We start from the raw sequence: 14,729 nt of genomic DNA on the forward strand, positions 1-14,729 counted from the left end.
CCCAAGGCCTCTAGCATGTTGCTCCTGTACAGCCTCATCTGCTCTCCCTCACACATGAACTGAATGAAGTTACATTCAGACTCTATCCACACTATAGCATAAAAGACCTGGACCTAGTCCTTAACATATCGGTCAACATCTGTCAGAAGAGTTGAGAGTCCAGGAAAGGTGTCAAAGTGAGCCTTAACATCCACACCTCCTGCTGCAAGTAATACCAGTTCAGTGTCTTATGCTTGCTCAGGTAGACTTTCTTCTTCTTGTAAGATGCATGGAAGCTCATCTGCAGTAACGTCCAAAACCTAGAATTTACCCCCTCATCTCTGTCCGAGGTAAACCACTCATCGACGGGCATAAAACACAACTTCTTAATCTTTGGTGACTTGAAGGAGGTCAAGTCACGCAACCGTATCTCTCTTTGAGCAGGGGGTTGCTGCTCTGACTGCTGCTGCTCCGTCTACTCCTCTGTCTACTACTCCTCCTTATCCTCTAACTCTGACTCCTAACGAGCCCTCTTCCAGCTAACCAATTGTCCAGAAGGTGTCGAGCCAAACCCCATGTCAGAACGAGTGCGACTGGACCAACAGGGCGTAGAGGAGTCATCTTTGATCTGAAAGCCATGCTGCATATCTGACGCATTGGCTGCAACAAAAGCTCTATCCCACTCCTTATGTGCCTTCGACTTCTTCTTCTTCGGCTGCTCAACAGCTTTGCCCTTGTCGTGGCATTCATGACCCGTATAGGAGATGAAACAAATGAGAAGAGATGAGCGAACGATTCAAGTTTAAGAAATTTGACCCAACTTTGAATCCTAAGCAATAATTTGTGGACAATATTGTAGAACATGCTGTGGATTTAGGTTTGCGATAGTAGGCAATGATCAATTTTAAAGGATTTGACTTTAATTTGAGGGAATTGATCAAAGGGCATATGAAATTGCAAGATTTCGACCCAAATTTGAAAGAATTGAGTAATTTGAGCACAATTTGGATCAACATGCATTAATACAGCATCAATGTAAAGGATATGGCTCTAATTGCAACAATTGGTCAAGTAATTCTCGGATTTTGGCCTGAATTTGAATGAAATTAGAGCAAAGTTGATGAAGTCAAACTAGGGCATGAGCAATTTGATGTTTTTGCTGAAGATTTGTGCTCACCACGAAGGATTGAGGGAGTAGAGGTCAACGCTGAGCTCTAGAAGAGGCTGGTGACGGTGAGAACGGCGGCAGTGGCTAGGGCACATGGCAATGATGGCTCTAAACGCTAGAGATGATGGCACTCAGTGGCTTTGCAGTGGTTTGGTGAGCGACGGTGGTGAGGGGAAGGAGCTGGGCGGTGGAGCTTGTTGGCAGAGGGAGGCGCAGGGGCGGTGTGTCAGCGGGTGACGTGAGAGGTATGGGTAGTAGCAACACAAATCAAGAATGAGAGAGCAGGAGTTGAGCGCGAAAGCTTATATGATAGGTGGGACCCGCGTAAAATTGTAAACGCCGGAAGGTCCGGCGATAATCCATTTGATCGCCGGAGAGAGTGCTGAACTAATTTTTGCAGAGAGCATGCAAACTGACCCAAAAATAACTTCTGAACGCCAGATATTCCGCTGAACATTGCACTGAACGTCGGACCTTTTCTTAGGAAATTTTCAATTTTGAACACCGGAAGGTCTGGTGTTGAACTTTTTGTACACGTCAGACTAATTTATAAAACTTCTGATAAGCTGCCACTTATATGAGCACCGAAAGGTCCGGTGATGACCTTAAGTAGATGTCGGACCATTTTCCATGGTTTAATAGGAGTGACAGAGCACTGAGTGTCAGATGATCCGCTAAGAAGAAAGAAGAGAATGCTAGATCATCCAGTGAGAAGAAAAACTTTCTGCTAAACTAAAATCTCTCACTGAGTCTCATTTTCAAATAATCAATTAACCAAAACACATATTTGGGCCAGTTTGAGTGAAGCCCTTACCTCTCAAAAACTCATTTTCAAATAATTGCACAAAAAAGGCTATATTATACATAATTTTCGCAATAGGCAATAAGAACAAAAGAAAGAGGGAGAAAACTCCAAAGGAAATGTATGAGCCATATTGCTTATGAATTCAAAAATTAAGGCTTTAAATTCATTAGGACATGACTCAATAGTTACAAAGCACATACATCTATCTAATCACACTTATAGATGTGTATGTTCACATCGAGAGCGAACAACAATATCAAAGATTGATATTTTCCTTTGTGAACTCTCTACCGCCGATGCACAAGCAATGCATGACATATGCATGAAGGTAAACATGAGTGCATACTATATGACATGCGAATGTATAGCATTAAAATAAACTATCTTTTCATATTACTTCCTTTCTTAAGCTTTTTCATGGTGAACCCAACTACATGCCTTGAGTGAAACAAAGGGGCCACCAACTCAAGCAAAACCAATGTTCACCACTATCTTGAGAAAGTTAGACAAGCGCCTATCATGAATGCATATATATGACAAATAATCACATGACGTTAGAAGCATCTATTACGTTCAACTCACTCTGCAATCTACAAAATGTGGCTTCATCTAGAGGTTTTGTGAAGATATCCACCAATTGATCTTCCGATCTTGCACCACTAAGAGAGATATCATTATTATCATGGTGTCTAAGGAAGTGATGGAGAATATCAATGTGCTTTGTGCGAGAGTGTTGAACGGGATTATTTGCAATTTTTACGGCGCTCTCAATATCACAAAGAAGTGGAACCTTCTCTAGATGAACACCAAAGTCTAACGAGGTTTGCTTCATATAAAGGATTTGAGCACAACATGCTCCGGCAGCTATGTATTCGACTTCTGCGGTGGACAAAGCTATGAAATTTTGCTTCTTAGATGATCAAGAAACTGGGGACCGTCCCCTAGCAAGTGGCACCCACCCAAAGTACTCTTACGATCCACATGGCATCCGACAAAGTCCGAATCCAAATAACCTAAGAGTAAGAGACTAGCACCTTTGGGATACCATAAGCCTATGCTAGGTGTATGCGTAAGGTATCTTAAGATTTTTTTTACGGTGCTAAGATGAGATTCTTTAGGATTAGCTTGAAAGTGAGCGTACATGCATACACTAAATATAATATCAGGCCTAGATGTGGTAAGGTAAAGAAGTGACCCAATAATAGAACGGTAAAGCTTTTGGTTAACCGATTTACCCGATTCATCCAAGTCGAGATGTCCATTGGTAGGCATTGGAGTCTTGATTGGCTTACAATCATCCATCTTGAATTTCTTGAGAATATCCTTCGTGTACTTCTCTTAATGGATGAATGTCCCTTTCTTCAATTGCTTGATCTAAAATCCAAGGAAGTAGTTGAGCTCGCCAATCATTGACATCTCGAACTCGCTTGACATAGGGAACTGAAGGTGTGGCGGCGACGGTAATTTTCCTTTTTTAAATCTAGGAATATTAGTGATATAGGGAATTTAGCAATAATAGAGAAACGTAGGTAGGAAAAATAGGAATAGATAGGGACTAGATGTAGGAAAAATAGGAATAGTTAGGAAATAAGAATAAATGAAGAAAATAGGATTATTAGAGACATAGAGGCTTAGATAGGAGATTTAGATAGGAAATAGATGTAGAAAATTTAGGTAGAAACATAGGAATAGAGATAATTCAAAATAGACATATGGATGTAGAGTAGTCCACAGATTTAGAAAATTTAGGGAAGTACGAATAGAAAAATAGGAATAGTTGCATTACAAAAGTTATAATTTTTTAGTGTAATGTTTGTTTTAATTCGGTTATAACATTTTTAAATAGTTAGATATATGCTTAGCGTGTAATTGTTATATTAGAATATTTATGAAAAATACAGTATAATGTAGGTAGAAAACCAGTTCAGAAATAAAATTTTAATATTTAGAAAATTTAGGTACAAAAGAACTATGGACAATAAATTTAGAATATGATTTTCACAGTTCATATGGAATTGGATATTTAGAGTATAGTACTTGAATTCGATTAAATAGAAATCTAGGATTACAATATTTATAGGATTTTGGAGAATTAGAGAACGATGTTTATAGTAGTTACTAGAAAATAGCGCAGCTTTGCTGCGCCGTGTGTCCTGTCACCGAGATCTATAGTTAAATTTATATTGACAATGTTACATAATGTTCGTAGAAACAGACCTGGACTTACACTATAAAAAATAAGATAATATTTTAGATTTATGTAAGTACTTATATATATATTTTTAGGAAGTACTTATATTTTTTTTTAAGGAAGTACTTATATTATTTAGAAAAGGTTTACATTTTCTCTGTCGTGACGTTATATTTCTTGTGTCCCCCAAATACACTGGTTATGCATTTCCACAAATATTCCCTTGTTGCTGAAGATTCACAACCATAGATTTGTCCTCTGGTCTGATGGTCATAGGTTTGTATTTATAATACCATTCAGGTGTAAATACAAAAGTATATCCTTACAGGGATAGTGATACAAGCTATCACTATACCACAGGGACCTACGACCAGTTGAGTCACACAGCCCAGGTCCAGGTAGAATACTTTTTACCCCTACTTAGAAGATATTATCTATTATGACAAATACAATAGTGTTTAGCCAATCGTAGATTGCGGTGCCGCACTGCCGCAGATGTCAGGGGGGCTTCATTTGCACTGGGATGTCATGATAGCCACCACTTGCACCAGTATTAACTACCGGTCACCTTGTGCCAGGCCAATTTGCAATGGATGTTCTCCTTTGCTGATATTCTTTACGGAGGCCAACTACTTCCCCCAGACTTCGCCGGTAGCAGCCCGAGGAGGCATGCAGGACTTCAGAGGTGTGGTTCTGGCGAAGGCTTGGGAGGCGTGGTCCTAGGAGAGGCTTGGGAGGCATGGTCTGGGCAGAGGCTTTGGAGACGTGGTCCTGGCGGAGGCTTCGGAGCCAATGGGCTCCGGAGGGGGTCCTTAATGGCGACCCCTTACAATGTCTGTGGGCTGGGGTATTTCTCCCAACAGAGTATATTTCTTTTGTGTTGGATGAACAAAGGCATGGAGTTAACTCATTCGTACAGTAAGTACAAATTAACCAAAGCATTAAGTATATTTGAAGCTTAAATTTTTAGGGTTCAAGATAGCAATAGCCCCATGCATTTTTTTTCTGATGCATACTTCAAAATCCTTATCATAACAAGGCCATGTCTTATATCTTGATCCCTCTAAATCTACTTCTTGTCTTAGCCTATTGAAAGCAAGTAGAGAATACTGCATAATTCGATCACAGAATATAAACTCTGACATAGAACTTTACCCAATTCAAAGAACATACATTTAACAGAGTAGTAACTTTCACAATTGGGGAAGCTCGTCATACTCTTTTGTCTTCATCAACAGCCTTCGCTCTATGTCTAGAGACAGAGAGGAATGAATTTTAATCTAAAAGAAATTGATATGAACGAACATATTTCCATGTGCAACATATATGCTTACCTTGCAATCTCTGCTAGAATGCGACATCAGAGGTCTTGAAACCACCTAGGAAATCAACACTTCAGGATTCGACTCCAGAAAACCACCTAGGAAATCAACACTTTAGCAGGAGAATGTTATGGTGTTGCTTGTTAGCAAGGCTGCAATACTATAAATTAGCTTTTAAAATCTGCATAAGAAAAACCACGTGTATAAAGAAAAATGTTAAAAAGTGTACTCAACAGGTTAAGCGACACATGAACATTTTGTGTCATGAAAGAAAACCAAATGAGATGTGCACTGACATCAGTTCACTTTGACAACTGAAATTTGTATGAAGCAGTCTGCTGAGGTAATGAAAAGAAAATTAAACTCTTTAGTAGAAAACATATATATGTTGTTTTATGTAATGTGCATATAGGATGGGGAATTCACGCTATGAAAAGTAACAATTTATACTAAAAAGTTACATGCTTGTGTTTTTAACTGAGGTTATTGGTGTTCTAGGGAGGCCACAGATTTAAGTAATGGAATAGCAATTGGCTGTGCCATATTGCATTACATTCCAACCGATGGCCAGTGCAACTTACACAGGATTATATTATACTTTTGACATCCATGAAAGCATACAAAATGCTAGAGAATCTAAAAGGATGAAATGACAGGGAGTTAAAAGAAGCAGGATCTCACCTCAAAGAATAATCCAAATAATGTTTCAGGGATCTTTTGAGCAAGTCTCAACGAATTATCAACCTCTAGTAGTCCTGCCTCGATCCATTCAAATTCTGCAGGCAAGCTTTTGCAGCTCACGAAGATTAAGAGGTAGGAGCAAAAGATGGCACAGAAATACACTTCTTTGTAAGCTATATGCACACAGCTGCATGCTCATAAAATGTTAATTTAGTATGTAGATTGATTGCTAAAAGCTTGTAGTAAGCAAACATCAAAGACTTGGTTACTGAGGTATACCTGTTGCTTATGATCTTACTTCATTCTATAGCAATCACTACTAAAGTCATTGCAATGAATTTGAAACACTGTAGCTAAAGTAGCTCATTGCGTTAGAATAATTGTGAAGGTTTTATGGCAGTTACTTGTTACCTTGTGAGGCATTTGGTCGAACAGGCAGTATGCACACGTCGCAGAACAAAATGGATAGCTAAATGGAAATGCAGCTTGGGAAGGGGAAAGAAGCAGCGGTGGAGGTGCAGGCGTCATCCGTGACAGAACTGCTCAGGCTGCCCAAATCTGGCGCTGCTATCTCGAGGGAGGTGATCGAGTCCGGTGGCAAAGCAGTGCTATTTCGGCAAACCGTGGAGGAGCGATGAGGTGGTTAACAGAGCACCAGGACCAAACAGCAACCGTAATGCAGGGGACCGCCGAGGTCGAAGCCGAGGAATGCCATCACCATGGAGCACATTCGGCCGAAGTAGCGGAGCGCCGAGACCCTCTACCGTCTCGCCGGCACAGGGAGGGGCGGGGCAGCGCAGGGAGGGGAGGGGAGGAGTGGCACGAGGCGGGGAGGCCGGATCGGGGTGGTGGTAACGCGCAGGCGCGCGGCTGCTCCTTCCCCCGTGGATCGGGTGCAAGGGGGTGGGGCGTCGTGTGTCAGTGTTGGCGGAGGGGAGGAGGCTACGGCGCGTGGGTCCCGGTGGCCAAATGAGGTAGGCTGGAGAGGGCGGTGGCGCTGGAGCGACCGAGTGAGGAAAGACCGAGAGGCGGAGGTTTCTCGAAGGACCGAGCGCAGCAGCTCCCAATTGGACGGTCCTTAACTTCCGCAGCTAGATCCGACGGTTTCCAGTCCATGTGATGACGTGGATAAGCTGGGAGGACGTAAATGCGACCAGGTTGAGACTATGTATAGATTAGATTTATATGGCAACGATAGGTACAAAAATTAGAGAATATACTGTAGTATATTTAAAATTGGATTTTTGGTTGGAATATTTAGGTAGATGACAGAAGAAATTTAAGCATTTTATATTGATACTTCATCCGATCATAAATACTTGTCTCTTTTGACTTTTTACGTCTTTGATGTGCAACTTTGACCATTGTTTTCTATTAGAATATAGTTATAATATCTAATAAAATATAATAGTATGAAAGTATTTTTCAAGATAAATTTACATATATGATTTTTATATTTTCAAACTAAATATTCTGGAAGCTTTTGGCAATCAAAGTTTTAAAAGTTTAACCAGATCTTGGTCAAAGCGACAAGTATTTATGACCAGAGGAAGTATTAGAGTAATTTGTAAGGTAATTAGAGTTATTTTAGCTCACAAAATATTGGTATTGAATGTTGAATCCGGGATGTCGACTGTAGTGGGGTTCCGGTTTTTTACGGGGCCTGTATATGTCATGCATTGTGACAGTGGGCTGGATTTGAGTAACTTCCAGTATGTAGACTAGATTGAATAGTCCGAGATAGATGAGGCTAGCCGAAGTGTTAGGTTGGTTGTATAATCTTCTGCAAGTTAGTCTAGCACATCAGCGGCTGACGGTGATGTAGGACTGAGAATGGCGACTAGAAAGGGGTGAATAGACACCTCACAAATTTTCTTTAATGGCCATCTCCTATTCTGGTCATCCAATGTACTCAAAACAAAACGGAAGCAAAAACTAGAGATAACCTAGTTTCTACGAAAAACTCCAAGCATGGCTCTCATGGGTGCAAATGAACTCTTAGTTTCATTGACAGGTATCCCACAAGTCATTACCACAGAAAGATAGCAACCTGAAGAAAGAAATATTTGCTCCAAACAAAAGATCACCGGAAGAAGAAGTTCTCCGAGTAAAGGAATTCAAGACCCACTTGTATACATTTGTATGTAATTTTTATGTCTCTAGCAACAAGAAGAACAACTTCTCAAGGTGAGAAAATCTCAGCTCATCAAAAAAAATCACAATCAAAAAAGAAAAACTTGCAACAAAGCACGGGAGGCAATAGAAGGAAACTAGAAGGAGATGGATACAAGCATTGGAGGAAACATGTACTTAATTTCTTGCAAATGTTAGCCCTTTTTCGGTAGATTACAAGGTATTTTCCTCACAAAAAGCTCTCACCTATTACAAGGCTAAGTTATCATCTCTCCTTTCCTCTAAAACCTAGCACTCAACCTTCCCACATAGCCTTACGCCTCTATTTATACGCCTAGGGAGGTAGCTTAGCGCTTATGCTTCCTTGTTCCTAAAATACCCCTCTTCCAATGGCCTCCTACCGACCACCGGAGTATTTTGGTCTATTTTTCGCTCCATTCATCAAACGGTCATAGCGCCTTCATGACTTAGTTTTTTCTTGATGCAAGTTTCACGATGATGCCACATCCTCTCAATCCTTCCACGGCTTTGAGACCAAACCGCGAAACCACCTCTCACGCTTCTCAAAGCATGACTTGCTGCCACTTGCTTTCACCTCAAGCAAGTATCCTGATGTCGACGTGTGTACTTTGCCTTGTGAGTTTGATCGTCAGCAAGTCTCTCCCACTCCCGATCCCTTGGGCCTCCTTGTCACTTGCACCAGCATCCCATTTGCTTGACTTCATCCTTCTTTCCTTGCTTTGCTTACCTCCAAGTGCATAGCCAAGATCACCCTTGACTCCGCTCGGCCCCCTCAATCATTCGGCACGAAGTACCCTGCTTGGCCCCGATCATCCCGCTGTCGACCGCCAAGTTGCATACATCACCTACACATCATGAGATAAGCACACACATATCTCCAAACATTCTCTAGTTAGTTCCAAATCGACATCCTCAGTTAAAGCATATCTCAGAAAAATCATGAACGCCGGATGATCCGTTGCTCATAGCTTCTGAGCGCTGGACCATCCGGCGTGTACTACTTCCCTGGATCAGCCATCTTACAACCTCTCTGCAAGAAATGCTCTGGCGAAGCATCCGTTGTTCATCCTTTTGAACACCGGACCATCCGGTGAGTACAAGTTCACTAGAGCTAGTTTGCAACCTCTTTGCAAGAAAAGCTCCGGCGTTCACTTCACTCCATTGCTGGACCATCTGGTGTACACTTCAATCTTTGCCTCTAGGATGAAATACTCCGGCATGTACATTTGCCTATCGCCGGACCATCCGACATGTACATTCTTACCAGAACTCATTTTGCAATCTCTCTTCAAGAAATAGTCAGCATTCTCTTCATTTAATCACCGGATCATCCCGTGTGTACTTCAAGTTTTGCTTCTAAGCTCAAATGCTCCGGCGTGAAGTCTTCCAATGGGCCGGATCATCTGGCGTGTACAAATTGCCCGGCGTCGGACCATCCGGCATATGCAATTTTGTTGGACTCAGAGAGACTTAGAGACAAAAATGTCAACCCCATTTTCCCCGTAATTTTGGTTAGTCAGAATCATAATTGCAGTGCATAACCGTGCTCATGCAAATCACAAATCAAAATAACAACATTGTCAATCACTCATCATATATAAACTAAGGCACATTTCAACTTGGATTCTCAATCTCCCCCTTGATGAGTGCATTGGCAATCCTCAAAGCACAAAGATTTTGGTTTGAAGAAATTTAACAAGAAAAGCGCGTCCAAGTGCCCAAAATCTCAAGAAAAAGCAAAAGATGTCACTTGGCATAAGAAGATTGCAAAAGCTCGAAGAGAGACAAAGACAAGCCGAATATGCAAAAGCTCCCCCTTGATGAATGGACTGATTTCAGGATTCTTCTTCTTTGTGATTTAGTGCATAAGTTCTCCCCCTTTGGCAATGCAAACATCAAGGACCTAAAATGCTATGAAATCAATATGCAAACCTAATGAGCTTTTACAAGTATACCATAAAGCATTTGCACAAGCTAGAAACATCAAAGAGCTATGGAGAGTAGAATGTGGAGCTCACAATCGTGTAAAGGCTCAAAAAGAGACAGTGACATAAGAGCATGAAGCTTTACAAGCAAATCTTGAAGAATTGTTGGCGCATTTAAGTTCAAGTAGCCTAATCATGTTAAAAGTGAGCACCACATAAGCATCCACTCATGTCGAGGCAATACAAGCATCAAGAAGTAGCAAACTTCAATCTCAAACTAGGCAAGCAAGTATTCATAATAGTAGGCTTTGCAAACGCTGACATATGAAACCAAGACTTAGTTACATCAAGTGATTAAAACAAAATTGATCATTTAGGCACATTTCTTTGCGATTCATGTTATCCTCAAGTTGACTTTAGCAACCACGGGTTTGTTCCTTTGGCAAACCACACAAAGCATCAAGACAACCGTATAGGATCATATTTTCGCACAAGAAACTTGATTGCTCAAAAATATTCAAATTGCACAAATTATCAAGTTTTCACTTAGATCAAGTCAAGTAGTGTCTTTGCGACACAAGGAACATATGTTCCCCGAAGGTTCTATCATAAGCTAAAATATTTGACAAAGATAGAAAATATAGTGCCAATCCACTATCTTGAACCAAGAAGCCTAGAGCAAGATATTCATCAAACTAGTCTTAACATAAGCATTGACTAAGCCAAAGCAATTATGAACATGGTGATCAAGAATGTAACATTTCATAGTCTACATGATTCATAAAATTGTGACGCTAAGGAAAATTCGACGAGCCAAGCTCGATTCGACCAGGCCCAAGCCACGAGGAGCTAAGGAAGGGGTCGTGCGACGCTCCACCGACATAATCCCGCCGGATTCCCCTTCTTCCGTGGCCGAAATCGGGTGCAGGCGCCTTCTTCCCCATTTCCGGCGGCATTCGTCGCCACATCTCCATCGAGCCACCGCACTGTTGCTTCTCTAGACGAATCGGTCCCGCGGTGAGCTTCCCCACGATCTCTTGAACCCTTTGCACGCATAGTTTTCCATTTTGCCTATCGCCAGTGCTTCTCCGCATGAGCCGCCCGCCGCCACCACCTCAGCGCATGCTGCCCGGCCAGGCCACCATCGGGCCCGTCAGAAACTAGTCACACCGTTGAATCCACATACCTGTGTAGATGCTGTGGAGTGCTCGTCCAGCTAGATTGCATCGTCGTTTAGCTACCAGTGAGCCGAGCCGTGCCGCCGCCGTGCTGTTTCCACCGTGCGCCATCGCTGCCATCCTTCGATCATCGCCGCCGGCCACGTGTGTGTCAGTCAGGACCGTGTGCACGCGCTGGTGCCACTAGTTCCCTTGGATGGCCGAGCTGCGCCACCACTCGCCGCCGGCGATGCCTGGCCGTGCCGCCGGCACTGTGCTGCCCTGCCCTCACTTGATTTTGACTCGAGTCAAACCTACTGGGCCCGTTGTCAGCGACTATAGCTAGCTCGGCCTAGGTGCAAAAAGATTTGGGGCCCTTTTAATCCGGATATTCCGAAAAATGCGAAATGGATTTAGTGTATAACTAGTAATTCAGCTGAAAGTTGTAAAATGCATAGAAAATAGAATATTGCTCCAAAAATAGTGAAACTAATTTTGTTGGATTTATATGATCATAATCTACATGATAAAAATACTGGGAGCTATGAAATATGTATTTAAATTGCATGGATTAATAAAATAGGTTTGAGCTTCATTAATCCATAATTAATTATTGGTAGCTCCAAAATTGATGAAATAAATTTTTTAAATCTTGTTAATTGATGCCCTATTCAGTAAAAATACACACACTCATGCTAAGCATAGTTAATTTTCTAATTAGGGTGAAGCTTGTTTTAAGCTTAATTAATCCAGAAAATATTAAATGTTTAATAATAAGTAAAGTTAAGCAAATCGTTATTGCTTTAAACTCATGTCATGAAGCATTGCACCTCCTTCATGCTCATCATTGCATGCGTTCTTGTTTAAGCGAACAAAGGTCCAGAGCGTGACGCGAGTGTGATTGAGGGCGACACCGAGGCACACCACTTCTGCGAGTTCTGTTCGGAAAGTATCGGGCAAATCCTAGAGTAGAAAGGCAAGCATCTAAGCATACTACACCCTTTGTTCAAATTAAATGGAGTCTAAATTGATAAATTATACTTTATGTATGTTTGCATGTGTTGAGTATAGTGACGGGCTGATATGGGTAGAACCTATGTTCATGCATTATCTCTACCTTGACTTACTGATGAATCCTTATCCTTGTAGCCTTGATGATATAGTTTTTATCTAGCTTCAAGGTTTATTCGAAATGCTTAGCAATGCTTAGGCCCTCGGTAGAAATCGAGCGACAGTGTTGCCGTTGTTCGCGAGCTTAGGTCTTAATCACTGTTTATAGATACAAAGATGAGGTTGAGATGAATGATTGAGATGTGAGATTGAGGCGAGATGTGGGCGGTGTTAGGGGTATCTTCTGCCCAGGAGGAGTCCTCTGGGTAGTTCAGGAGAGAAGCCCAGATGCCATAGACCGCTTGTATCATTTAAGGCCGTTCGTTGGTACAGTTGGCTCTAGCACTTTCCGTACTCACCACATTCTGATCCAATGGTAAGGTAAGCCAATTATCCACTTGCCGTGCTGACACTTGCCCTGCAGCTCTATGACGTGTAAGAGAAAAGAAAAGGAGAAGCAAGGTGGCGGGGAGCTAGAGGTGTCTGGGAGATGCTCACGGTAACCCCGGTGCCACAGGGGCATTGCAAGTGGGTGATTCCGAGTATGAGAAAGGTTGACTCTAGTACCCCCTTGTGTGTACTTTCGTGAGTAGCACAAGCCGAATGGTCCTCGAGTCGTGTGGGTAAAGTTGTACCCCTTGCAGGGTGTAAAAATATTTCAAAATGCTGCGCTCTCGGTCATGAGCATGCTATTGTTTCATTTGTGTCGGTCGTAGAGTTTACGAATGTGGGATAAGGTTATGGTATGATGGAATTGGTTGGTAGTTTGTTGATGAGATACTATGGTTGCTATACATACATGTTCAAGTTGTGGTTTACAGGGTAGAAATGTAGTTGTTTTTGAGTTAAGTATAGATGCTCACACATATGTGTCTAGGTTGCTTACCTCATATATTTTACTTAACCTTGTGGCCTACTCTTGCTAACAGCTCAATGCATAATCCTTGGAGTTGAGCTACGTATATGTGCTCTATATGGTTTAAGTCCTGCGAGTATCTTCGTACTCATGCCTGCGCTTTCAGGTTCTGCTGGTGAGGGTGAGGTGGTGTTTGACTACTTCGTGCCCGCCGATGCAGGTGGTGGGCAAGAGTAGTGCATCCTACTATGGTGAGGCGTAGCTTTTGGGGTGGAGCCTAAGGGCATATGACTCCACTCTCCTTTTGTTATTGTTAAAGTTTTAATCTTCTGCTACATAGTTTCTCTTTGTGTAAACTATTACAAATGGTTGTATGCTTAAGAACTTGTATATAACTTTAATTACTCACTCTTTCTTAATCTATGTTGTGATGTACATGTTGAAAATGCATGTGTTCTGATCTTGGGCACAAAACACATGCTGGGACTACTGGGATGGTATTCTGGTTAATCATTGAGGTTGTATTTATGAATAATGATCCTCCTGATGATTAATTAGAATATTATTTGGACAGTTCCTCACATGGCTAGTGTGCGGGTTTGAGGCTACAAATACCCCCCTCCCCCCACTTGGCCATTTGAGTATGCTAGAGTCCAAAGAAGCACATATAAACTTGAGAAGACATCCAAGCCACAAAAGTGCTAAAAGTGATCATCCAAGGTAATTAAGCACAAGATTAGATAGTGATTAGTGCTAATAGGCCGAGAGAATGTGTCTAGGTATTACTGCCTAGAGAGGCGTATAAATTAAAGTTGAGCTGTTGGGGGCAACAACTAGTCCGTGGGGTTAAGGCTATAAATACCCCTCCACTCTGTCATTTGAAGATGCTGGAGTTCAGAGGAAGCTTATATACACTAGTGAAGACATCCAAGCCACCAAAGTGCTAAAAGTGATCATCCAAGGTAATTAAGTACTAGATTAGAGAGTGATTAGTGTTAATAGGCCTAGAGAGAGTTGTGTCTAGGTGTTGCTGCCTAGAGAGGGGATCAAGGAGTGATCCTATATTGTACCAAGTGATACATTGACACCTTGGAGTCTTGGTGACCCGCTGGCACCGTGATTCTTGGTGGCTCATGCTTGTTGACCCTCAAACTTGGTATGGAGCAGCGGCAAGACTCTTGTACGGGGATGCGGAGGCCCTTGCCATAGTCGCTCAAGCTCCGAAGTGAAGACGGCGGCAAGTGACCGAAAGAGAGGCTTGTGATGAGACCTTGCCTTGGTGGCTCAACCTACTTGAGACCTAGGTGGCTCAAGGGCCATGACCGTGTGTCGTTTGGGAGCTATAGCCTAGGTGGCTACTCCATCGTGGACTAGGGCTTTA

At 42.1% G+C, this 14,729-nt stretch overlaps 1 long non-coding RNA gene across 3 annotated transcripts; it reads right to left on the reverse strand.

The window, feature by feature from the left end:
• Window positions 1–4,318: 4,318 nt before the first annotated feature.
• LOC133930027 (uncharacterized) lies at window positions 4,319–7,172 on the reverse strand. Of its 3 annotated transcripts, XR_009911706.1 has the most exons (4): window positions 6,426–7,171; window positions 6,147–6,333; window positions 5,478–5,563; window positions 4,319–5,395 (listed from the first exon to the last, which is right to left on the reverse strand). It is a non-coding gene; the product is annotated as an uncharacterized LOC133930027 (long non-coding RNA). The 3 variants fall into 3 exon arrangements; XR_009911705.1 differs by having other exon boundaries at window positions 5,478–5,577; window positions 6,147–7,172; XR_009911704.1 differs by having other exon boundaries at window positions 6,147–7,171.
• Window positions 7,173–14,729: the final 7,557 nt, after the last annotated feature.

Source organism: Phragmites australis, chromosome 10 (assembly GCF_958298935.1).
Source record: "Phragmites australis chromosome 10, lpPhrAust1.1, whole genome shotgun sequence".
In the NCBI taxonomy this organism is placed as follows: Eukaryota; Viridiplantae; Streptophyta; class Magnoliopsida; order Poales; family Poaceae; genus Phragmites; species Phragmites australis.